At 40.4% G+C, this 25,234-nt stretch overlaps 1 protein-coding gene across 2 annotated transcripts in view; it reads right to left on the reverse strand.

Moving 5' to 3' along the window:
• Nucleotides 1-3,415: 3,415 nt before the first annotated feature.
• LOC115234585 (toll-like receptor 6) overlaps nt 3,416-25,234 on the reverse strand; it is a 79,233-nt gene continuing 57,414 nt past the window's right edge. For both annotated transcript variants that reach the window (XR_003883938.1, XM_029805769.1), the window contains exons 2-3: nt 5,142-5,215; nt 3,416-4,708 (exon numbers count right to left, since the gene is read on the reverse strand). The gene's annotated coding sequence lies outside the window, so the exon portion shown is untranslated. The remainder of the gene's footprint in view (nt 4,709-5,141; nt 5,216-25,234) is intronic.

A 25,234-nucleotide genomic window follows, 5' to 3' on the forward strand; every position in this document is an offset into this window, starting at 1 on the left:
GTCGTGTAGTCGGCAAAAGAAAACACGACGACAATTATCGTCGTTACTTTCTTTCGCTTCGATCGTTTTACTTACGTTAAGCCGCGCCTTATGCAGCATAGCTCTTTAATTATGCCATCTCAAGCGGATTGCAGGAGAGAACGTGAGGCGCTATAGTGCGTGAGCATTCTCGCGCTTCCTGGACCTCTCCGGGGCGTCGAACATTCCATCTCCGGATCCGCGAGACTCTGCGAATTTGCCTCAAAACGACGTATCTTCCGTATATACACGTCGGCGTGCATTTCTCTAGCTACGGTAACTCGAGCGGTAACGACGCTACGAGTGCGCATTAATCCTTCTAAATAATTCAATTCTATGCTCACACCCCCTCTCCTCTACAATCTTCCTGTTTCTCAATAAAGCGCCAGTTTGCGCTAGTGATTGTCGTAAATAATTATTCGCGATTTCGCGTACATTTCCGGATTCTAGCGCCTGTTCATGTTTTCGATACAAACCGTATCGCGAGAAATACTCTGCGCTTTACTATTATGTAACATGAATTGTATATTTCTGTTTCCCTATCAATTTATTCTTTACAACGTGTTGCAAAATTATAACGATATGTCTAATTGCGTAGTGATAGCTTTTGCAATTGCTAAAAAATATAATTCATCTACTGTAATTTTTATTTTTTTTCAATAGCTATATGACATGCATCGCTTTCGATGCCAAGTTAGATTTCGTGCCGGTTATCAAAGTAAAATATTTATCTTTCTCGTCGTTTCGCGAAAAAAATTATCAAATTTCATTATGTTAAAATTAAAACTTGTAATCCCGCCACGTATGAAAACCGGTACAAAGGAATTAATTAATTAATTTCCGAGGATACAGACCAGACAGGTACAAAACACATCGCTCCAATAGTTGCATGCACTTTGCGCCTGCCTCGTTCGCAAGCAGATTATGTTACAAGTGGAATAGAGAAGTGGTCGGCGACGACGAGCTTCGTTACTTTCTGTCAGACTGCATTCATTACGTCGCTATTATTGCACCACGCTCGGGCAGCTAGATGGGGAAGGAGGAGGGAATGGCTCTTTGCTGACTCCACGGTTCATGCGAGCGCGGAACTTCAGCAATTAATCTCGGCCGTTCTTTATACCGCATAACGATCGCCCCTCGTCTTAATTAGTCTCGCGCAACTTTTAGTAGCCGTAAAGTCGCCTAGCCTTCTTATTGTGTCAGCGGTTAATAACAGCTCTCGGATCGACAAGGTATCGCGGGAAGGTGTACGATCGATCAGATTGAGTTATCCGCGCGAACGTAATGATAATGAAAGATCGTTCATCATGCATCTGAAATGCTGACTGCAGAGATGAGCGAATGGAACAAATAAGAAAGACGCGAGCGCGAGATGAATATCGGAAGTCTCGATCTCTCGATTGAAAGAGGTTTCCTCTCTCCCCTTTCCTCTCCAGATGCGAAGGAAGGGGTCGCGATAGTCGATATTATCATTAAGTGAACATCAGCGTCAGGCATGAACGAGACGGGAGGGATGTCCCATATAACCGCCGTATCTGCCTGTATCTCGGCGACTTTCGAGGAAATGGAATATACTTTCATGTCGCGTCGACGATGTCGTGCGTGCCGGAAATAAGAAAAAATGGCCATCTTGTTATATCTAGGTATCATTTTCAGTCGGACGACGATGGTGGTTTTCGGGAAAATTAATTTTGAAAATTGATAACATTTTTGTACGAGAAATCCTATCCGGTTATACCACGATTTCAAACATTGTATATTAAATCACGATAAAATTGCTCAATAATATCCTGAGAAAATAATTCTAAAAATCGTACACAGTACCGACATATCGCTTTCGGATATAATGTACGTACCCACTTGAGAAGCGTCCGAGGTGTTGATATGGACGAATCCGCCGGTTGAGCCGCCGGAAGGGGTCATGCTCGAGGATGTTTGACTTTATTGGAGGAAATATGAGAACGAACTAGCTAGTGGCTCACGGTATTCCCGGTACGCCGGGATTCAAATGTGCGCACAGGACATGAGGAAGAGGGGAACCTGCAGCACTTTCAGCCTGGGGGGGATGTACCCGGGGCTAGGAAGGATTCATTCATTCATATCGCGAAGCCGGGTCTCTCATTGTCGGAGCAGAGCGGCGGACAAAGCGAAAGCAGGGGACTGGAGTGCTGTCAGGACCAGTGCACTCCATTGCACGACACAAATGGCAACCAAAAGTGTGGCGAGGAGCGGGAGGGAAGAGGGCAGGGATGGGATCGGGACCCGAAAGGTGAGCCCGTACCAAGAAGCGATCTGTCGCTCCATTGTATCGCGATCGATTCGCATCGCATTCACTCGCGGATATCGCGAAAGCGATTCGCATGGCGCGTTTTATAAGCCGACAATGGGAATTGTTCCTCTCATTGTACACATGCCCACTATGTCTTTGCGATAAAAATTTTTTTCCCAATCTACGCTTGTTTTTTCTCCTTTATATCTTTATATATCGTCATTACAATTATTTACATTTGTAGTCAAAATTACATAAGAGGAACTACATTTTTAAAAATTATTATTATTATTCGTATGAGAAAAAAAGTATCTCCAGAAATTTAAGTAACATTTTTATTAAAAAAATGTTTCATATTCAAGAATATAAATATATAATAAAATATATAATAAATATATAATAATAAAAATGCAATTCTCGACTGTTTCAATCAGAGGACGTAATTGCGTGGCTTTCCTACGTGTCACGCGCATTACAGTTGCCTTAAGGACGACTCATCGAAAAAAAAAGAGAAAGAGGAAAAGAAAAAAAAATACTCGGTGTTGGTTGAAGCTGTCGATAGCAGGGCGATTAAAGATATTAAGTTTCTTCTTGGGATGTTATTACGCTGCCATATACACTCCTCGACACCACAGCTCTCCATTTGAATCGAATAATTACAAAAGAAACTACTGTTCCAGGCGTGTGCGAGCAGCTTTCCGTCAAATCGCGTAACAGCCGTGTGCTAAAAATTCCTCTTTATGGCGTGTTACAGGAAACATATGTACGAAAGTGCGGTACTCGAGTCAAAAACGCTATAAAGCTTCCGGAGGAATATTAACCTACTTACATCTTGATCCATTTGCGTTACCATCTTTGGCATTTTTCCACAATTTAATAATATACAAAGATCAATAAAACGATTCATTCAGTAACTGTGAATAAGTTTGATTTATTATCTTGTTAAAGAGAGAGACTAATAAAAATGTATCACCCGGTATCTACAGAGAGAGTTTTATGTAAAATATAAGGTTAACGTTTCGATATTGTATTCGGAATATCGGTTAACAAATGAATCAAGGAAAAAGATAAACATTCCTCCTCCATAGTAAGGCACTCGTTTCTGGGTAAGTCAAGGACGCCATTGTAAGTCACTTCAGCCTTTTTATTGCGAAATGCAAGTAATCACCGTTAATTGCCGCCGCCCGATCGCAGGGAGCGACATTTACAAAGGAAACATCGGTATTTAATACAATTATAGTACACAACACATCTCGGGAGAGAAATACAGCAGAGAAAATTAATATTTACACAAATAGTTTCGATTTTTCAATCGGTGCTCTCTCTCTCTCTCTCTCTTTTTCTCTGTGTACTCGCGTCGCAAGACGCGATCTAATGGAATTATTAATTTACCGTCCGCGCGTGCGAGAGAGAGAGAGACTATATACATATATGTACGCCACTTGTGCTTGTGCAGGCAAGAGAATTGATACCGCAGTAATTTGTACTAATTAATCCATCCGCGATATTATATATGCCTCTCATACTCTCGTTATTGTTACAATGCGCACACATATTACTCGACGTCACGCTACGTCGAGTATCCCTATTAATCATCGACGCGCACCATCGGCGGCAAATGTAACGCGCGCCGGACGTAATAATATTTAATGCTCCTGGCGCCGCGCGCGCGGGATTCCTCGGCTTCGTCCACCGGAGAGTTCAGCGGAAAAAGGTTCGATACACAACGGAATACAAAATACGAGAATCGGCCGTACAACACGCCGGCGATTGACGACATTAAATTCTTTCGCGCGCAACTTTGTACAGAATGGATTATACATTGTACAACACAACGGCTCTGATAGAATTTTAGATTAAGTCGTCGCAATCTTCCGATGTCGGTCCGTTTGCTTGAACCAAGAGACAATCAAGACGCGGTGAATTCGCGCGAGAGTGCCAGGATGAGAGAAAGAAGTACACGCTTGCTCTTTTGTTGATTAAAATATATATAAATAACTTTATTGTTTATATATATATATATATATATGTATAATAATAAAATGCCCTATCTATTTTACAAATATACAAAACTCTCGCTATGTACATCGATCTCCGTTTTCGATTCAAACAAGAGAACTTCAATACCGATGAACTTTTTATTAATAAATCGATATCGTCGATTAAACTATCGTCTCGAGTTAGAAAGAGGAAAAAACGTTACGTTTCGTTGCAATACGAGTTACAGGCAGTATGCTCCAAGATTTTTTTTTCTTTTCTGTTTCTCGCGCTAATTACATTTGCACACTACGAAGCTATCACGATTCTCAAAAATACGAATAATCGCTTATTTATTCGGACACCGTGTTACGGGTACATTGCAATAGTAAGAAATGCTTCTGATAATAAGTAGAGAGAGAAATGTCGCGATAGTCAGGAGTCCTGAAACAGAGAAAAAAAAATAATGATTGCGTGATTCACATGCGAAAGGTGATCTTTATTAATTACGCTAGAGGCAAGATGCGTTTTAATGGATGAATAATTGAAATACGCTTTGTGTATGCGCGTAATATGTGATATAATTATTGATCACGCAGAAAGAATGATTCATTAACAATAATATATTGCGTTAATAAATCCAGATGATAATAATAGCACGGTTTATTATTATAATGAGTTTCAATAAGCGAACGATCAATCGTTATCTATAATCGCTCCGGAAATGTACTACATTATGTACTTCGTTTACACAGATGGAGTATGATTACAGTGCCAAAGCTGATTATTATCGCGTGATCAGTTCGAGAAATATCTACACAATCTCTCTAATATTTATTTTATAAATTTAATTTCTATTTTAAATGTGACAGCTTACCTTTCCTCACTGCGATTTCCGGTCACTCCTTACGTAACGCGTTTCAATAATATTTTTGGGAACAGTTCACACATCTGAAACACAGAAAATTACAAAAATTTTTTTCGCGTGAAGATATTATTGTGCAAAAAGAAAAAAAATAGTTTATCGCAAGAATTTCGCAAAAAATTTTTCACAAGCGGAGAAGTGTGGTACAAGAATAATTATACTTTGAACATGATACTTAATATTAATTTTTTAGAAATGAAAGAAGATATGAAAGAGAAGGAGAGTGCACGAAACAAAAACTAAAAGACCGATGCATAATAAGGATAAGTAGAGAATTAGATAGCGTCTCTGTATCTCGCGAGAAACATTCTACTCTCGGGAGAGTAACTTGAATACAAAAGATCGCAAACTTTTTCCGCTCCTACCGCCGGGATAGTTTTAACAAGTTATATATATATATATATATAATTTTTTTTTTTTTAATTTTTCCCACGACGCGAAAGACGGGGACGACGCGCTGAAAGTTTTGCGGCCTTGGTTTTAGAAATGCATTTAAACTTCCGCTTGGTTGTGTCCCGTGTCAAAATGCGTTTCCTTTTTGCGTTGCCGGCACGTCGCGCCGCATGAGATGGGACGAATTCTTCCGCGCACGGAGAGAACGGGACGTGGATGCGCGCGAAAAACCGATGCCGCACATTTGTCGCGGTGTCACGGCCGCGCACGGCAGTGCCAGATATCACGGGCGGAAATGTTCGTTTTGAAATTTTGCTAGCTCAAACTGTGTCACGCTTCGGCGAGCATGTCGAGCGGCATAGTAGCGTGACAAAAGGTGAATAAAATCTCAATGTTTATTTTTATTTATTTTTATTTTTTTATTTTTTTTTTTTTTAAAGAAAAAATCGGGATCTCTTCAAATATAACTCCATGATTTTCTCCGCGGCATGGATGGTCGCCAAAATATCATTAAAAACTTGTTTGTCTATAATTTGTATATCTTATTGATTTTTAAATAATTTCAATAATAATTTTAAATTCGTTTTATAACTCAAACATTATATTAGCGTGTAATTATAAAATTATAAAAGTATAATTACATGTGAAAACCACGGAAACGGGATAATTTCTTTTCCAGATAGACATGTAAGATACTAAACATTAAATTAATGTACAGTCTCCTGTATATAGTGGTGTCTAGGCAATATCGTGCTCGACACGAGGGAGGAAGGGTTGTTTCCGCCGGCGCAGTCGGGGAGAATCGAAGCACATCACCGCGCGCGCGAGGGAGTGAAATAAGTGAAATTTACTTATATCCGCGCGCGAATTTAATTAAACGTTCAAAGAAATAATAAACAGACATCGCAGCCCGTGGGTCTCTCCGCGGTTGTCTATAACGAGAGAGGAGAGTCCCCGCTCTCGTTTATGTATGCGTGCCAGTCGCGATCGCATCGACAGGGAAGGAGGAGGAGGAGGCTGAAAGCCGAGATGCATTTTCCTCTTCTTCGCGTGCTCGCTCTTTCCTTTTCTCTCTCCATTGAAGCCGCACCCCTTGCAAGGGAAACCGACCTGGTTTGAGATACAGCGACACCGTGACGCGTTTGCTCCCCGTGTAGCAAGGAAAAGCCGGGAGCGACTTGGAGCGAGGGAACGAGCTTTCCGCAAGACACTTTCGACTCGGCTACGAGAGCAACCTTCAATTTTAATGAAGCAAGCGCGGATATAGAGAAGGGGAGAGGGAGAGAGAGTTGAAGGGGCGGGCGGTCCTGAAGAAAGTTTCTTCTTGAAATCCTACACGAAAGGGAAGGCGAATTTCGGAGCCTCTCTCTGAATATTCGTGCCGAAGTTTCGCTGGGAAATACGCGCCTTCGTGAAAGAACCGGGGAATAATACGAGGCCACTATTGAAGAGTCCGTTATTAATTCGACCGATGCGATCCTCTCTCTGCCCGATATGGAAGCGGCATATACATATATATATATATACATATATACGAACGCGAACAAACAGTATTACGCCGTCCGTCGCGTATAATAACAGCGCGCGGATAATAACGCGCGCCGCGCGTGAATTTTGTAGAATAATCCTGTCGGGGATAATAATGGTACCGATCTCTCGCGGATGCATCGACGCAACGGCGGCGGTGGCGGTTCAATTGTCGAATCGCTCGATTCGGTTATAATCCCGACCGCGAGATACGTTGCCCTTCAGATATTTAGAGCGAGATACCGTGCATGTTTTAATTTCCCGGTACATCGTGATCGATTATATTATTAGAATCATGGAAACAAACCTATAATAGAATTTAGAATGTAAATCTCTATCAAAAATCATATATCATATTTCTTTGTTTAAAAAAATGTTCTAAATATAATGTACATTATCGCCTATAATTTGTGATGCGGATATATATTAGAATATATGCTCGACGTAGAATATATTGGAAATAAGATGTCCTAAAATCTTTATAGTGTAATTCTATCCATAATTAAAAGTTAATCTAATTACATTTGGTAAATAACCCGCAAGAGAGTATGAACTTCAAGTATATAATTTAAGTAAAATTAACTACAAGTTTAAAATGTATGAATTATCTCACGGAAGTCTATGATTTATATGCATTAATCCAGCATGAGCAAGAACACGAAGAAAACCTTAATTTCGCGATTCCGGTAGAATATGGGTATATTCGCCTGAAATCTTTCTCTCTAGCGGAATCGGCCGAATAAAAGCAGAACGATTAATCGAGAGAGATATCTGGGGCGTAATAACTCGCGGAAAGATCGCCCTGAGAAATCTGATTCGAGAGAAAGAGAAAGAGAGAGAAAGAGAGTTCTTTTAGCACCGATGGGGGGAGGACACGATGGATAAAAATATACCGGGGATTTATGACGAGCGAGCAAGCGAGCGAGTTGCGTAAAAAGTCTAGATTTTCGTCCGATATTTCTTCAACGCCTTATATACATATATCCCGCCATCGGTCGGTCGGTCGGTCGGTCGGTCGGTCGGTCGGTCGGTCGGTCGGTCGGTCGGTCGGTCGGTCGGTCGGTCGGTCGGTCGGTCGGTCGGTCGGTCGGTCGGTCGGTCGGTCGGTCGGTCGGTCGGTCGGTCGGTCGGTCGGTCGGTCGGTCGGTCGGTCGGTCGGTCGGTCGGTCGGTCGGTCGGTCGGTCGGTCGGTCGGTCGGTCGGTCGGTCGGTCGGTCGGTCGGTCGGTCGGTCGGTCGGTCGGTCGGTCGGTCGGTCGGTCGGTCGGTCGGTCGGTCGGTCGGTCGGTCGGTCGGTCGGTCGGTCGGTCGGTCGGTCGGTCGGTCGGTCGGTCGGTCGGTCGGTCGGTCGGTCGGTCGGTCGGTCGGTCGGTCGGTCGGTCGGTCGGTCGGTCGGTCGGTCGGTCGGTCGGTCGGTCGGTCGGTCGGTCGGTCGGTCGGTCGGTCGGTCGGTCGGTCGGTCGGTCGGTCGGTCGGTCGGTCGGTCGGTCGGTCGGTCGGTCGGTCGGTCGGTCGGTCGGTCGGTCGGTCGGTCGGTCGGTCGGTCGGTCGGTCGGTCGGTCGGTCGGTCGGTCGGTCGGTCGGTCGGTCGGTCGGTCGGTCGGTCGGTCGGTCGGTCGGTCGGTCGGTCGGTCGGTCGGTCGGTCGGTCGGTCGGTCGGTCGGTCGGTCGGTCGGTCGGTCGGTCGGTCGGTCGGTCGGTCGGTCGGTCGGTCGGTCGGTCGGTCGGTCGGTCGGTCGGTCGGTCGGTCGGTCGGTCGGTCGGTCGGTCGGTCGGTCGGTCGGTCGGTCGGTCGGTCGGTCGGTCGGTCGGTCGGTCGGTCGGTCGGTCTTAATTAACACACTCGCGTTATATATCCTCCCCTGGGCTGAATGGTTGAAACAAAGGATAGCGCCGCTTTGTTCCTCCCATCGATGGAGGCCCTTTCGCACGGTCGCACAGCCCGTAGGATAGGGCGTGTTCGCTCGCATAAGCGCTCCCTTCGGAACCAGTTTCACTTGTTTGTAAACACACGGGAGGATTTCCATTCACCCGAAGGAATTCCGCCTCAAGACTATCTCTATCTCTCTCTTTTCTATCTCCGCGCTTGCTCCCGGTCCATTTCATTACTTGTCGACGACAATTCCGAATCGCCATTGTCGTCGTTGGCTAGAAAGTTCCGTTTCGCGTCACGAATCGCCAAGTCGATTCATTCGGTTCTCTCTTGCTTTTCCGCTTAAAAACAATCGCCGAGAAACATCTCGGAAGAACGAGAACAAAACCTCCGACCTGCAAATTGACTGGTAGCGGCTTACAGGAAATTCACGCTCTGGCCTTCTCTTCTCTCTTTCTCTCTCCGCTCTCTCATCATGCTCGCCTTCGACAAAGTGAACGCGTCGTATCCGCCGGTCGCGCGCAAGGATATAATTTCATTTTACGCTCTTTGAGCGCTTTGTTTTGCGGATTATTCACGCCTCCGTCGGTTCACGCTCGAAGATCCCGTCCCGAGGAAAGGCCTATTTCGCAGTCTTTCGCGTTATAGCCACCGTTGACTTCCGAAACGACCAAAGCGGTGGCGTAAATTGAGAACGGATTTACAAATTGCGAGAGCGAAATATATTTTAAACCTGCGACCTCTGGAATTTGCTGTTTTCTTAAGAAAGAAATATAACAAGTGTTGTGAATAAAATAAATCGAAACTTGTAATAAAAATAGTATTTTTTGCATTTTAGATTGTTCGTGAAATATATTTAAATCGGTGATCTTTTAATTTTTATACCCTAATTCAACGTGCATTAGAAAAGATTAGAGAATACAATGTAGGATATATTTTGAATGCAGAATAATGAAAATAATTATTCGGACATTGTGTGTCATTGAAATAAAATATGATTTAAAATTTTATCTTTCGTGAGCAAATAATGAATATAAATACATAGGAAAAATATTTGAAATGCAGTAACTGAAATTATTGAAATAATAATTTAAAAAGCATTATCAAAAATACACGCATATATATATACGCACATATAATATTTAAATTTTTATTTATCATTTTAAATATTATCTCTCTTGTATTATTTTTAATATTATTTTACATGTTTTTGCATTAAATGAGCTTATACATTAAGAAAAATAATTAGAAAAGTAATAAAACGCATTTATCTCAAAAGTATAACTATCGTTTATTTATAATGCTAATTTACAAAAACACTTAACATGATTTAGATTACAAAAAAAAAAAAAAAAAATTAATAAAATACGTATAAAATTGTAGAAATAATATTCAAATATTTTACCATTTGTATAATGAGAGAAAAATAATTATTTAAAGTGATTGTATATATATTTTTGTTGTCTGTAACGAGAAATACATAGAAATGATTAGGATATTTATTTCTGATTTGTAAAATAAATTAAATACCTCAAATAGATTTTAATTAACATACAAATATATAAAAATTATTGTTTTATGTTAACCATTCATAATCTCCAATGGAGGAAACAGCTTATATATATATATATATATATGAATATTTTATTTTATGTATCCACCTCTGCAATGTACAATTTTACAAAATATGCGCGAAAATGTATGCGTGTATTCGTTAACGATGAAAACGAGATAAGAAATCGATGAGAAGTAGAGAATAAATCCTCTCAGGTGCGGATCGGGGATGGATTCCAAATAACGTTAGATACAATCTGTTCACGTTGAGTGACACAATTACGTTACTCGTGCACGGACGTCTCACGTAACCGCTTCGACGACGGTTTACTGCCGGACGGAATACACTCTCCCGCGATTGCGTATACGCTACAATTTAAGTTACCCCGAGTTCTCGCGCTTCCCAGGCAGCAGCGGCGACGGCGGCGGCGGCGGCGGCGGTTGCGGAGAGAAAACACAAAGGGGTGTCCATTTGCGATCTGATAATAATTGGAAAAGTTATCGTCGGGGATGGAGTTTTGCCCGCAACTAACATTTTCCCTCCGAAACTATTCCGGCCGATGTAAAATGGAGAAACTTTCGCATCAAGGAATAACTTCCGCCGCTTTTGAATGATATTACTTCTTTCCGCCCGCAAATTCCCAGGAAGTGCCTCCCTTCGTGGCTTTTCGGAGGGACTTAAGCGCGTCCAGTGATTTGTCTGGACTACGAAGGTTGAAGAGAGAGAGAGAGAGGGGGGGGGGGGGGGAAGAGGAAAATATTTCATGGATATATACCGAGGCGCGTACTCTCATAAAGGAAAACTTGTTGTTTGTTGAAATATAGAATATTCAATCCGTCGGAATGGTGGTTCCGCTCGGCGGTTTCGCTCCGAAATCCGTCTCTCTTGTGGCGCCGGTTTGCGAGCAACTTAAAGCAGGGTCGCGCAAAGACGGAGAGATGGTTTTAGAGAATGGAACCACCGGACTCTCAGAGTGTTAAACGATAACAATCGCTAGGCGAATTTGCGTCGTGAACCGAAAAAGATGGCGAGACATTCGGGTCGTCGACCCGATTCTTCGTCGACTCGCATTAAGCTACGATCTACGATAAAGACTTCACGAGCGCGTTTGTAGGGTGGGATTTATGTCGGGGGGTACCCTCTTGGAAATTCCAATCTTAACTTTAATGCCAAGTTCTTTAACGAATTTTTAGCCAATTTTTCTTTTAGGAAAATTGCAAGACGTCGCCTATTTTAATATCCAACGCTAAATATTTCTGTGATTAAAATTTTAAATTAAAATTGTACAAAAATGTACTTGAATTTAAACGAAGAATAAGATTCTTAATCGCTCTGTAATTGCATTTAAGAATTTAATTTGTGTAGAATACTTCATTTTCATTAAATTAAATTTATTGATATTTTTATTTTAGAGAGAAAAATCTATATTTCCTATGCGCACAAGAGAGCGTACCCGATATAATTATTTATATAACGTAATCACAAATATAGGCATACAACCGCACAAGCACAATATATAAATAGCAATTATCGAGAGCCGTCTGATTATGAACGGAGGGAAGCATTAAGAGTCGCAACGTTTTATTTTACCTCATGTGCAAAAATATCTGAATGAATTCGCGGTTTGCGGCCGAAGTTGACTGAACTCTCGCGAGCCAGTGTCTTTTCAGCCGAATACTGATGGCGAACACGTGATTCCGCTCCAAAAAAAGAAAGGTGAAAAATGAAAATTATTCTATGAATTCGCCAAAATTATGACTACGTAACTTCTATCGTCGCGAAACCAATGACATTTGATTGAATGAGATTCACGTGAGATCTGAAGGGATGAAATGCGAAAATTGAAAAAGTTCGCCGACGATTACGTGATTGACCTCAGATTGAAGACAGATGTATGCCATCCGCAGAACTCTTACGGAGTGCAAGAAACTCGTAGGGCATGCTTATGAAGCATTTGATAGAATTTTATAGAACGTTGAACTATCTTTCGTTCTTTCTTCAATCCAACGTCACCGCCAATCTTTTGATAAGAGGGAGGGAAAAAAATTTGATTAAAAAAATTCGATAAAAGTTCTCCTCGCTATACAATTCGCTCTGAAACTATAATTCAATTATTTTACAACGTGAAAAAATTTTCGTGAAAGTCGTTATCGTTAGCTTTTCTGATCCATTCAAGTTTAGAGGATACGGTCCGCGGTTACTCTTGAAGTCACCACCGATTCTCGATATATTTGCGGGAATGGAAAATCGACAGATACGCCGGAGCTTATGCGCCGGGCTACAGCGTACCGCGAATCCGACGCTTTCATTACCCGGGCAAATCGAATTTCGCGAGGATTGTGTTACTTTGCCGCCTCACGGCCCCGCTACTTCCATTTTGGTCAACTATCCGCGAATATAATGCCGGTAGCAGTACCGAATGTACAGTTCGTTTATTGCTACTTGACGTCGAGTTGGCAAGAAGGAAACGAGATTGCAGCGATGCGTGAACAATTGCCAAAAAGAAAAAAAGAACTCGAATGGAGATTGCATATTGCGAATAAAATGATATTTGACACAATTATGATGCTTGTGTAAAAATTTTAAATTTTCAGTGCGGACGATCTTTAAGAAAGGACAAAAAATTCATTGCAAACGTCACTTTTATTCTGTTGATTCGCGTTGTATCGATATGAAATATGATCTCATGAATTCCATCAATCTTGTTTCGTGTACACATATACTCTATCGTTTATATCTTGAATTCTATCATTAATAAAACATTTGAACTTTAATAATGTGTCATACAAAAAAGTCGAATTCACGCTCGACAATATCCATTTTCCCATAGAAAAAAACACCGAAGAGATTTCATCGAGGAAATACTTTTTTTTTTTCTAATACACGCCGAAGGAAAACGTGCGGGGCGGCCGCACGTTAAATAATTGTCGCGTCGATTGCGATCGCGAATTATTACTTTCAATCGGTCCGGTAATCCGGACCGCCAATCGCGGCCGCGGTGTGACGAGTTGACGCATCATTACGGAGATTGTAAAACGCGCTATGAAATCGTCGGGACCGCGCGCAACAGCAGAATTAACGATCGGCGAACGATCGCTCGGAACAGAGCCGACAGAGAGCTGGGATCCAATGAAACCTGGTATTCCGGCGGCTGCGTCGGTCTTGTTGCTGCTGCCGTTACTACTGAGCCGCACCACATTTGGCCAGGAGTGATTTTTCGCAATCAATAACTGTACTGTTTACGCGCGCATCACCTTCGTATGCAGTGCTCGGCGCTTCGCTCTCTCCTCCCCCTCCCCCCGCACCCCGCACGCTGGGGGCGTCCGGTGTTGTAATTACATTTGCACCACGCGGTGCAAAGCTTTCAGAATTCTCTTCGAAACGGAATTTCATCGATTTCGCCCCCGTGAGATCTTCCAGCGCCGCGCGCGAAAAGTCCTTTGTCGCGCGAAGAAAAGCCTTTGAAAAATCCGGGACATTTCCCGACGCCGCCTTTTTACCCTCGATCATACTCACTGCGAACGTTGACGTTATAATACCGAAGGCATTATAGTACCTTCATATATTATTACTTTGCCCGTTGGTATTTTTTGGTAAGGCAACAATCGTACAGGATATTCGAATTACTTTTCTTTAGCAACATTTCTTCACCGACCGGAAATTGGTTTCCTTTAAAGAAAATTTGATCGCGAATATTATCCGTCTTCACTTTTTAATTTTCGGTGTTAGATATCTAATCCGTTTTCACTGAAACTCTATTGAGATAAAGATGAATTAAAATTTCGAGATTAGTTATAAAAGTATCTCTTAAAAATTAATTTATTTTTAATCTGCGAATAAGAAAAAGCTATAATGCTTTTTTGAAACAGTACATCCGTTTAATCTATTCTGTATTATATAGAATCCAGAGGAAAATAATTTAATATAAAGGTAATATATGACTCTGTTATAGATTAAAAAAAAAATATATATTTCTTGTTAAAAATGTGGCATCTTTTTTTAATCCTTTTAATATTACTGGAAAATTTGACTGCAACGGTGATTCGCCTAGATTAACTCAGACCCTGGACATGTACGAGTTTTAGGTCATGAATACACTGTATGTAGAACCGCACGTGGATGGTAATTGTGATCTAGTCGACCAATCGGGACGGAATAAAGAGATGTTAAAGAGCACTTGTTCGCGGGTGAAGCGGTACTCCGGGTAAATCTCTCGCGTCATTAATTCGGATCGATGAGCCCGCTTTCGTCGCTCGGTGGATTGTTTATTCAGCGAATCGATCCCGACGGACCCGGCCCAGAGGGCTATGGACATCTCGATCGACGGGAAACAACATGACCCGGTAACGCAATCCGTAAACACAATTTTCCGTGAGAAAACAAACCGGAAGCGTCGAGACGGAATTTGTCGCGCGGTCAGCTTTCGATATAATATCGTCGTGTGAAAAATGCACATCACGAGCGTCGAGCAATAAAATGCGCGAGCGAGCGATTTGATCCTCGCGCGAAATCTCTTCTCTTCCGCTTTAAATCAGTTCTAACCGCGAACCGGTTCGATCCTCCTCCGCCCCCTCTTGCCTTTTCCACCGTCATTATTGAGATCGTTCGAGCGTCAGATTGCTTAATCGCGAAATTGGCCGCTCTGACGCGCGGCCGACGCGAGCGGACAAAGCGGGAGCGAGGAGAATTCGAGAGAGGTCGGAAAAACGGAAGAAAATAGCAGAATTGAAAATCGTCGGAGAGGCGCGCCGTGCCGGTTCCGTTTCGTCGACAAACAAAAAGATCGTCGATTGTACGTTGCTGAACGAGAGGGAAAATTTCGCAGTCCACCGTAGCCAATGAGAGCAGCAGAAAAGACGTGCTCGAGGCAGAATAGACGAAAACGGCACAATTGACTGCCAATTCGTCGAGAATTGGCCGTGTATCGATTAATCGGTTATAACAGATTCATTGTAGAATAGAATATAATTCTTGATGAATATTATATCCAGCTGATTCTAACAGATTATAGTATCATACGATTTATATTTAATAATCATACGATTAAATCATACGATTTATATTTAATAATCATACGATAAAATCATACGATTTATATTTAATTCCTTGAAAAATTAATATTTTTGATATAAAAAATATGACATTTTCAAAATCAACATATTGAAACTTTATATATTCATTTTTGACGGAGTCGCGTTAAATATGTAATATATTTTTGTATGAATAAATATATTTATTGCAGCTCTCTCTTTCTCTTTCTGTAAAAAAAAAAAAAAAACTAATAAACTGGAAGCAAATAATATCTATTCTTCGAAATAATCGATACAGTCAATTAATTAGATGGGAAAGATAATCGTATTGAATTAATCGGAAAGAAGCACTCGATGTAATCGAAATTTGATTATTTTGAGCTAATAAAATTAAAAATGAAGAGAATGAAAGGCTTTGAGGCGAGTAAGGAGAAAAAGGCACGATCAGGTAACGCATCATTGGAATCGATAATTTTCGCGATTCTCTAACAACAAGAGATAATGATAATGACATTTCGAAACAAAATCGATTTTACTTCTGAGAGTCGCTGTTCTTTCGTTATTTCCGATGCAATTGCCGCAGGGTACAACGTAAGGCGTGTACGGATTTGTCTCTCAGTGCATTAGGTTTCGATGATTTTCCCTCGGCTAGAGAATAGAGATCATTATTTCAGATATGAGCGCTTGAACGGCTTTATCCGCTCGCCGGAGAATATCCCAAGATATCGAGATAGGGTCTCGAGAGAATGCGCTGTGGAATAATTTATAGCACCGCGATGTTCCAATTTAGATAAATGCAATTTAATGATGAATTATCTTACGTTTGCGATTGTGAGCGACGAGAAAATGACACGATTTCGTTGTAAAGTTTTAAAGCGGTTAATCGATCCGGCACAATGTAAAACACGCAATCCGACTTTGTTTCTAAAAGATAGCTCATTTATCTCTCGTTAAAAGACGCTCCTGATTTGTGTGGCACTTTACGTGTGTTAACAAGAGCGATACACGGATGTTGTAGAATGCAGAGAAAATTAATCGAAAATGTATACATAAAAAGAGATAACCGAACAAGAGTGTTCAAAATGTATAAACCGTCAATTGATATAACTCGAGAGAGGTACAGTTTTCCATTTAGTGCGGTGTTTATTGAATCGCAACGTGCTGTTTTCTGATCGAGATTTGAAGAGTGTAATTCGGAAGGAAAATAAATATAGAAATCGCAAAACGACAAGCGGGAGAGACGGCGGGGACACGAGAATATACTGTTGCCTCTCTGAAAATGCATTCTAATTTCGGTTACATTCCCGATCGAGCGCGTTTCGAGACTCGGTAAAACGTGTACCCGATACGCGCACACACACATTCTGTACGCTACCATTTGTCATTTAAGCGGATACGGATGCAAGTTGAGCCGACCGAGCACAATGGTGCATCTTTCTCGTGTAAACGGACAGGTTCGCATACGTTCGCACATGCATGCATTTTTTCGCTCGCCGATACATCCTCTACCGCAAGTTTTCGGCGATGAATGCATTACATGGTGCGTAATATGCATACGAGAATGTATCGAGAATGCAAATAAACGAATACTTGAATTGTGCGACGGCAAAAAACTTTGGGCTGCATCAGATTTGATAATTAAACAACGTGTTTTAAATAATGTTTGATTAAATATTATAATTCATAATCTCCGTTGCAGAACTCATATAATTAAAAGTGAATTAATTTTTCTCATAATTAATTAATCTGATAATTTGTCTCATCGGAGAGAAGAAAATGCATCTTCTGATGTATCAGGAGAAAAGCATCAACGATTACATCAAATAATAGGATAAAAACACATGTTTTTTGAAAATTACGTACAAAAAATAATCATCTTTTACTGGATTCTTATATCCAGTAATAATAAATAAAGTTTTCTACATTCAGTTTTTCAAGTGTATAAAATTATTGAAATTTATAATAGCAAGTCACAAGCTATTTTATATATAATTTCTGCGTGTGTGTGAAAGTTTCTAAAATATATATAATATCTAAAAAAATATGATTAAAACCACATTTTTTTTTGTTGAAAAGATTGAAATTAAAGTTCGTTGACAGTGTTAGATTGCAAAGTTCAATCTGTTGGAGCAATCAGCTTTCCGTTTGATGAGAGTATTAACTCTACTTGTGTAACACATACACACACACCGCCTGTCATCATCCAGCAAAACAAACGTAACCCTATCCATATTCAAAGTATCGCTTACAGTCGGAACCCTCTGACCGCACAGTGTTATTAATACTTGATCCGTTGAATAGATAAAGTCCATTAAGAGCGAATACGACAGCAGTCTGCGAGTCGAATGCAACGTCCATTAACAAAAGTGCTGCCCTACACGTTGTAAGGACACCGGTCGCTGTTCCCGCCTCGAAGGCGAAAGACGAATGTCGGGCACACAAAGCTACGGCACTCTCGGCCACGGAACATTTTAGAGAAAGAATGTGAAAAGTGTGCGCACAATGGGTATATCGTTGAGCGCGGACTCTCGTACAAACGATTTTTAAATGCGTTACGAGGTTCGCGGACCGATGAGAAGGAGGGGAAAACATGCTATGTAGATTTCGGCTCTTCACAGTCGGACGAGGTTGCTCTTTGATGTCGAATGACGCGTAGAACGACGACCCCGCACCAATTGTCCTCCCATGGGTGTTTCGATTCAATGTTTACGCCGATCCGGACGCGTTTCGAGTGTGCTCGCGCGCGCACGTACACATAGGCATGCTTTTCATGCTTGGTGAACAATTAGGTTTCTCGTTTAACTAGACGTCGAGTGCGCGTTTTTGATTAAAGATGTATTGTATCGAGACAAAAAAAAAGCACGCGTTCTTAATCATTCACTAAAAAAGCCTACTCTAGATGATTTATATATACATATATAATAAAAATAATAATATAATACACACACATGCACAGAATTATCATTAGAAAATATACATATGTGTATGTATATGTATATATTTTATATGTGTCAAGATACACGGCATTTCGAATGATAAATAAAATTCTATATTCTGAATTCTGTTGCAAATTAGAGATTAGAAATAGCGCAAAGTAAACTTTATGGATTTTAGAAAAAAAATATCGATAATTATATTCAATGTGTTTTGTTGCAAATTTTTTCAAACGTTTTTTATATATAAAATGCTCATTTTTTATACTAAATTCCTTATTCAGTTATAATAAAATAAAATAAATATAATTTTATATCACAAGTTATACAGGTGTATAAAATTTATAGCAGAAATGTATAAATCACTAAAAATAATATGAACTCCCGAGAAAAAATTTTGTTCAAGAACTATTTAGCTTCGAATTAAAAAATTGATATCAAAATATAAGCATATAAAAAATAAAATAAATAGAAATATTATAATAAAATCAAATATAAAAGAAAATTAAAAGCAAGTATAATAATTATAGAAAAAATATATCGAGATATTTTTGCTTCCTTAGCTTTCGATTAACGATTTCTCTTCCAACCGAGCGACTAAACACATCCGTGCATGCAGTTTTCCTCGCATTTTTCGGAGACGAGTTTCCATTAATGAACGTGCAACGCGAGATACACGTCGTCGGCTTAGACAGCGCAGTTTAGAGTCATGCGTTTCGATTTCCGTTCCTTTCTTGCGATCGTTAAAGTCGCCGCGCGTTCTACGAAGGCAATTTTGCGCTAACGAGCGTGCAATCAGACCCTTTCCTCCTCGGAGGATGATCATCGCAGATCGCGAGCGACGATGGCGTTTTGATTTTCATTTATTTTCGCACACAGCGAGCTGTCAAACTCGCAGCACGATGTTCGCCTAATTTTCGACGCATCTCGCGAGATTGAAGTATGCACTCGTGACCGACATGTTCTCTTTGCTGAAGTTCTATTAATCATCCGTTAATGAGTTGTACATTATTTATTAACCGCCCCTTAGCGCGACAGGATGCGATAAAACCCGAATGCGAATAGGGTAACAGGTACAGTGATTGATCAGCATGTAATAATCGACGTAGCGTTGCGCAATATATCAAAATCCGATATATATCGATTATAATTGTTTTCAAGGCAAATTTCGAAAGTGCACTCTTGTTAATTATCTTTATAATTAGCATATATGAGCTCATTTCGATCAATTCCCAGTTGTTTACTGCATACCGTAAATGCATGCGCGCAAAAAAAAAACAAGAATAATGTTGAATAACATGTTTAAAAGCGCGCGCAGGCTAAAAATAACTTCTTTAATAAGCCTTTTATAATTTACCTTAATAAGAGGCTTTTATATCAGTCTATACTGTATATATAAAAAGAGATTATGCAACAGTTAAGAAACTGTAAATATTTTTATATTTTATACAGTTTTTAAATTCGCTAATCAAATAACAATAAAAGGTAACAGCCGTTACGTTTCACAGAGAGAACTTTGCCAACTTGGAAAATCTAAAGATTTCTACGAAACTTGGCACATTTGTAGAATAATGCAATACGATTGTTCGCCGATGCGGAAAAATGACATCAAGTTATCATAGTCCCTAGTAGCTAAAATTAATGAACACGATTCGAAGAGGAAGAGAATTCATGGATTCGACTTCTTCCAATCATATCTCTCCGATAAACTCATCATGCACGATTAACACATTTTAATAATTAAGTTATGATTATCAAAAAAATATACGACGATAATGGGTCAAGCGACTTGACTAAAAAGCGGATTGGAAATGAGGATTTCACGGAGCGACGAAAAATAAGCAAGAGAACAACAGAGAGGCTAAATGTCGTGTTTACGGCACGAATTTGGAATGCATCGTCGATTTATGCAGATTTTTATACGAATCGCGCCACGATACGAAATACGACCCGTGTAAAAGCACCTTCGATATCGCGCTAGCATACGCGCGGATTTGTCGTTCGATTGGCCTCTCTCGCGGTCAACGCGTATTCGATCCCGTCGAGAAAACGCACCGATATCGCATATAATATCTAGCGATGCGGTAGCAATATAAAGTTGACATTTTCGCATGCAGTCCCATGGAAATAGCGGGATAAAGTTGATTCTTTCGTAAACACCGCCGCGCGCGCGAGGATCGACGATATAAAATTCGCATTCGTTCGCGGCACGAAGTTGTGTACGCGAGCGAGAATTGAAAAATATTTCTCTCTCTCTCTTCCTTTTCCCGTCTGTCGCATTGGATACGCGAGGGAGAGAAAAAGAGAGGGAGAGAGCGACGGAAAGTAATAATAAGCGCGTTCTCTTTGCGTTGCGCGATTTTCTGACGCGATGTGTGCGACGTGACGTCAAAAATTCTGCAAAACCGGCAACTAGAGTTTTAAAATAGCGACGTACGAACAAGACACATTCGCACAATATTTGTGTCTTAATCACGTGTGCTTTTACAAATGAAAAAATAAACGATAATTTTAAACTATTTGACTTCGAACATATATATAAACGTTTCAACTAGCGAAAGACATCTCTAGTCTTCAATATTTTTAACTGTCTAATTTCCAACGATATCTCGAAGCAAAACGATGAATATTCATTCAAAATCAAATTAAATGATGTAAAGATATTTTCGATGCTGTTAATATTGTTTCATTATTTATAGACATATGTTATGTATATTTTTGGAATCCCTCAAAACTAGCTAATAATAATTATTTAGCTACACGAGATTATAAACTATTTACAACGTAACTGCAAACTGTAATATACCGCATGATATCGCGCGCGAATTGCATATACATTCCTGTGGCAGTGTACATATGCTGTGACTGAAAATTAAATCTCGGATAAACACGACGTTACGCGGGGAAACGCAGAGCTTGTTTCGTTCGCCCTGATCCGGGGGCCGGTGATCCTGATACGGATTGAGCTATCTCAAGCTTGACAAGATGTAAGAGTCATTTCGTGCAAACGAGCCCGGGATTTGTCGAGGGGCAAGTGACGTAGCTCCACGTCCCGTATGTCGTCGTCATCATCGTCGTCATCGTCGCCGGGAAGCGGGATGGATGGCGCGGCTCTTTCACATTTTCCTCATTTCTATTTTCCACGACTGTGCGAAAAAAGAAAGGGACAGAGAGAGAGAGAGAGAATAAAACCAGACCCGTCTCTCTCCACGAAACACTGCGAAATTATGTATTAAGTCGAAAGAACGTAATCTACGGCGTTTGCTCCTCCTCCTTTCTCGCCTTCGGCTATATTTTTCCTTTGTGTTTTTAACTTTTGCACTTACGCACACACGGACACGCACAGAGACACGCGCTCTGCGCCAATCTCTAATTCTTTCGTGCAACTATATGATAATTTATCCCGCTTTTTTTTTCACACGGCCGTTCTTTTATTCAGGGATTTTCCGAGCCAGACTTTTCCTTCATGCTGAATTCTACGATTTCAGAGGAAACACTGCGTCAAAGGATCTACGTTGTAACGTTGTGTATGTCATTCTCGGTCCGTTGTGTTTCGAAAGCAACGTCGAGCAACGCGCTATAAAGACGTTCAACATTTTAAACCGTTTTACGAATTCATTCGGGCTTTGCGAGAGAGAGAGATTACGATATTTGTAAATTTTTCCAAATAATGCTAAAAGTTACATAAGAATTGTAGATGCATTTATATTCACGTTTTACGCAGAAGTAATATGCAGGTATACGATTACGATCAAACTCCATTATAATCTCGATTCAATGAAACCGAGCAAACTCTCTATTCTCGACTTTCTCTTCGATCTCTCATATTTCTTTTCCCCTCTTTCTCTTTTTCTCTTACTTTTCTCGCAGTCGCGGAAAATGGAAACGAGGAAAATGTGAAAGAGCCGCGCCATCCATCCCGCTTCCCGACGACGACACATACGGGACGTGGAATTACGTCTCTTGCCCTTCTACAAATATACAGAATATAAAAATATACTCTTATATTAGATATTATAATAGGCTGGTGTACCTTTTTTTCATCATCGAATCGTTTCACACAATGTTAACACAATCTCCGGTACTGAAATGTGTTTACTTGGCACGTTTCTTAAAAAATCCGAAATATTTTGAAGAAATTATTTTTTTATTTGAAATAAAATTCAGCAAACATTTGTTCGACTATACATGTATATTGACTGAAGAAAAAGCTTACGACACTCTATACAAAGTGTGCACTCAAAATATGTGTAGAACCCTTTTAATTATTCCTTTTTAACATGTCATTTCTTCTAGACTTCACATGTGTGTGACATCCATGCCTATTTCTGGGAGATCAGCGGCACACATGTGTGACAGCTAGAGTAGAATTTCTTTATGAGAATTTGAAGACAATGAGTCAGTTGTAATCTAGAATTGCCGGTATAATCATAATTAAATAGTCGAAAGACAAATCTATTTTTAAACGTTTTACACGTTAAAATGTTGCTACCGCGTCACGTTTATATAACATAATCAATAAAACATCCAACGATATATCTTTTTGTTTTTTTATATACACGCATTTTTCATATGTAATTAGAAATATATAAAAACTCGAAGAGAAATGTTGCACGGTTTTAAAAAATAGGTGCGTTTAAAAAGAAAGAAAGAAAAATTCTAAATGTGAACGTGTTAATCACGTGTTTATGAGAGACATTCGCAACGAAATCAGGAATCAGGCATACTGAAGGAGATCTCCAAGAATTTCTCGCAAACTGGTTTAAAGCGGTGCCTGCAGTTAAGTGCCGCGCTCGATAAATTTTTTTCAAGCGCCCTTTACTTTCTCTTCTTCCACAGCTTTGTTCTTGCCTGCCACCTAACCCTCCCCCGAACTCGCTTCAACTTCACCGGATAAAGCTTTAGATCCGCCCCTGAAAACTGTTACTAGATTTTCCGCTTCGCTTGACGCGGCTACCTCTCTATCTGTCTCGTTCCCTCGCTACTCCCGTTTCTCTCTCTTTCTCCCTGTCAAATTAACATAGTTCGCGCAGTTGAATTTAAATAGTGATCAGGGTTACGACCCCTCTCCTCCCCCCCCCTTACCCGCCTATCATCCGACCGCGAATTTTGGGTTTTCCTGCAAATTTGGCGAGTATACGCGGAGAGCTGGCGGCGGCGGCGAAATCCGCGAGGAGTTTTTGCGGGATTAGCTGGGTAATTGGAGAGCGACCGATGCTTGCGACAAGAGTCCGAACAAAAACAATATTCGTCGCGTTTAATTCCTCCTTAATGGCAGTCTCGGAATCTCTTCCCTGAAACGTCCGCTTCGCGACATTTTTCCGCGACTCCGAAAGGGTTTGGGTACGGATAACGTAATTCGTAATGGTCCAAGTTGAATTGAGGCTTACAAAGTAATCAGAAACTTCAAATCTTGATTCGCTTAGAGCTTTTCTAGAATTCTTTTTTATTTCTTTTTTCTTTTTTTACGAGATGGACTTTTCTTCTAGGCGCCAATCGCGCCCAATAGCTTACGTCAAGTATCGGTCGTGCGTCTTTAAATTTGACTTGCCCAACTTGGTTTTAATTCGTTCGCCTATATGAAAATCAATGTCCTGAAATCGTTCGATTAAACATCGCTCGATTAAACATAGTGGTTGCTGGCATCTCTCGCTACCCGAATGCACGATCGAACCGCCCCAAATTCGATAAGTAAGACGATCCCATCGCGTCGTCTCGACTATACCGAGAGAACCGGAAGAGAAAAAGACGTATGTCACGATTTCCTTTATCGCGGCCATACCACCGTACACAATTGCATTTCGGCAACTACTTGGAAAGTGCGCTTACGCGACGGTCCCTTAACGCACGTACGCTCGTATAAACTTATGCTCTCGCGATCGCCAGCACGTACACACACACACATATATATATATACTCGGTCAGCATTATGCAAAAGTTCGGAAAGTAACTTCCGACCCACGTATGGAGGCTGGAAAGTTTTCGCGGTGCCATTCTCTCCATTTTGAGCTCGAGGAAATAATTACTACGCCAACGGTAAATGGAAATTGGTTGCCCGAGAATGCAGCAACATGTTCATCATTGGCATTGTAATCGAGAAATTTGAAAAACATGCGCTGATTCTTAATTGATATGTTCTGTCTAGAAAATCTGGATGTTTTGCAGAGAAAAATACATAAAGATTAATAGGAGATAAAATAACTCTTTTTCTATATAATTTTATGTAAAATCTGAAAAATATAACATACAATTCATTTGTTAAAAACAAAACATTTATGATATCATTTCTTTGGACAGAACAAAAGCAATCATAATACGCTTCTCTTGAGCTTGCATCAAAATGTTGAATGACTGGCATTGCAGAGATTATGTATTTTGACAGCTCGAACGTTTAGGAATCTAATAATGAATAATTTTACATGATTTAATTCATTAACTATAAATTTTCTATCATCAAATTCGTCTTTTTGAAGTACAAAAAAGATGATAACATGCTTATTTTGAATGATTATCTTAAACTATATAATTCTTAAAATGATATATAAAGAATGATGTGTTTTTTAAATGATATTTTGTGTTTATATTTACATATGTCTGAAAGGATTATTTAATATTTCTTATAAGAAATATTTGTGTTATGTCGCACGATAAATGCGTACTCTACGATTGAGAGATACATAACTGTTGACTGAATGGAACACGAGTATAAGGGAAGGAGAAGGAATAAATATAACT

The sequence above is a fragment of the Formica exsecta genome, unplaced genomic scaffold (genome assembly GCF_003651465.1).
Source record: "Formica exsecta isolate Colony F162 unplaced genomic scaffold, ASM365146v1 scaffold108, whole genome shotgun sequence".
Classification (NCBI taxonomy): Eukaryota; Metazoa; Arthropoda; class Insecta; order Hymenoptera; family Formicidae; genus Formica; species Formica exsecta.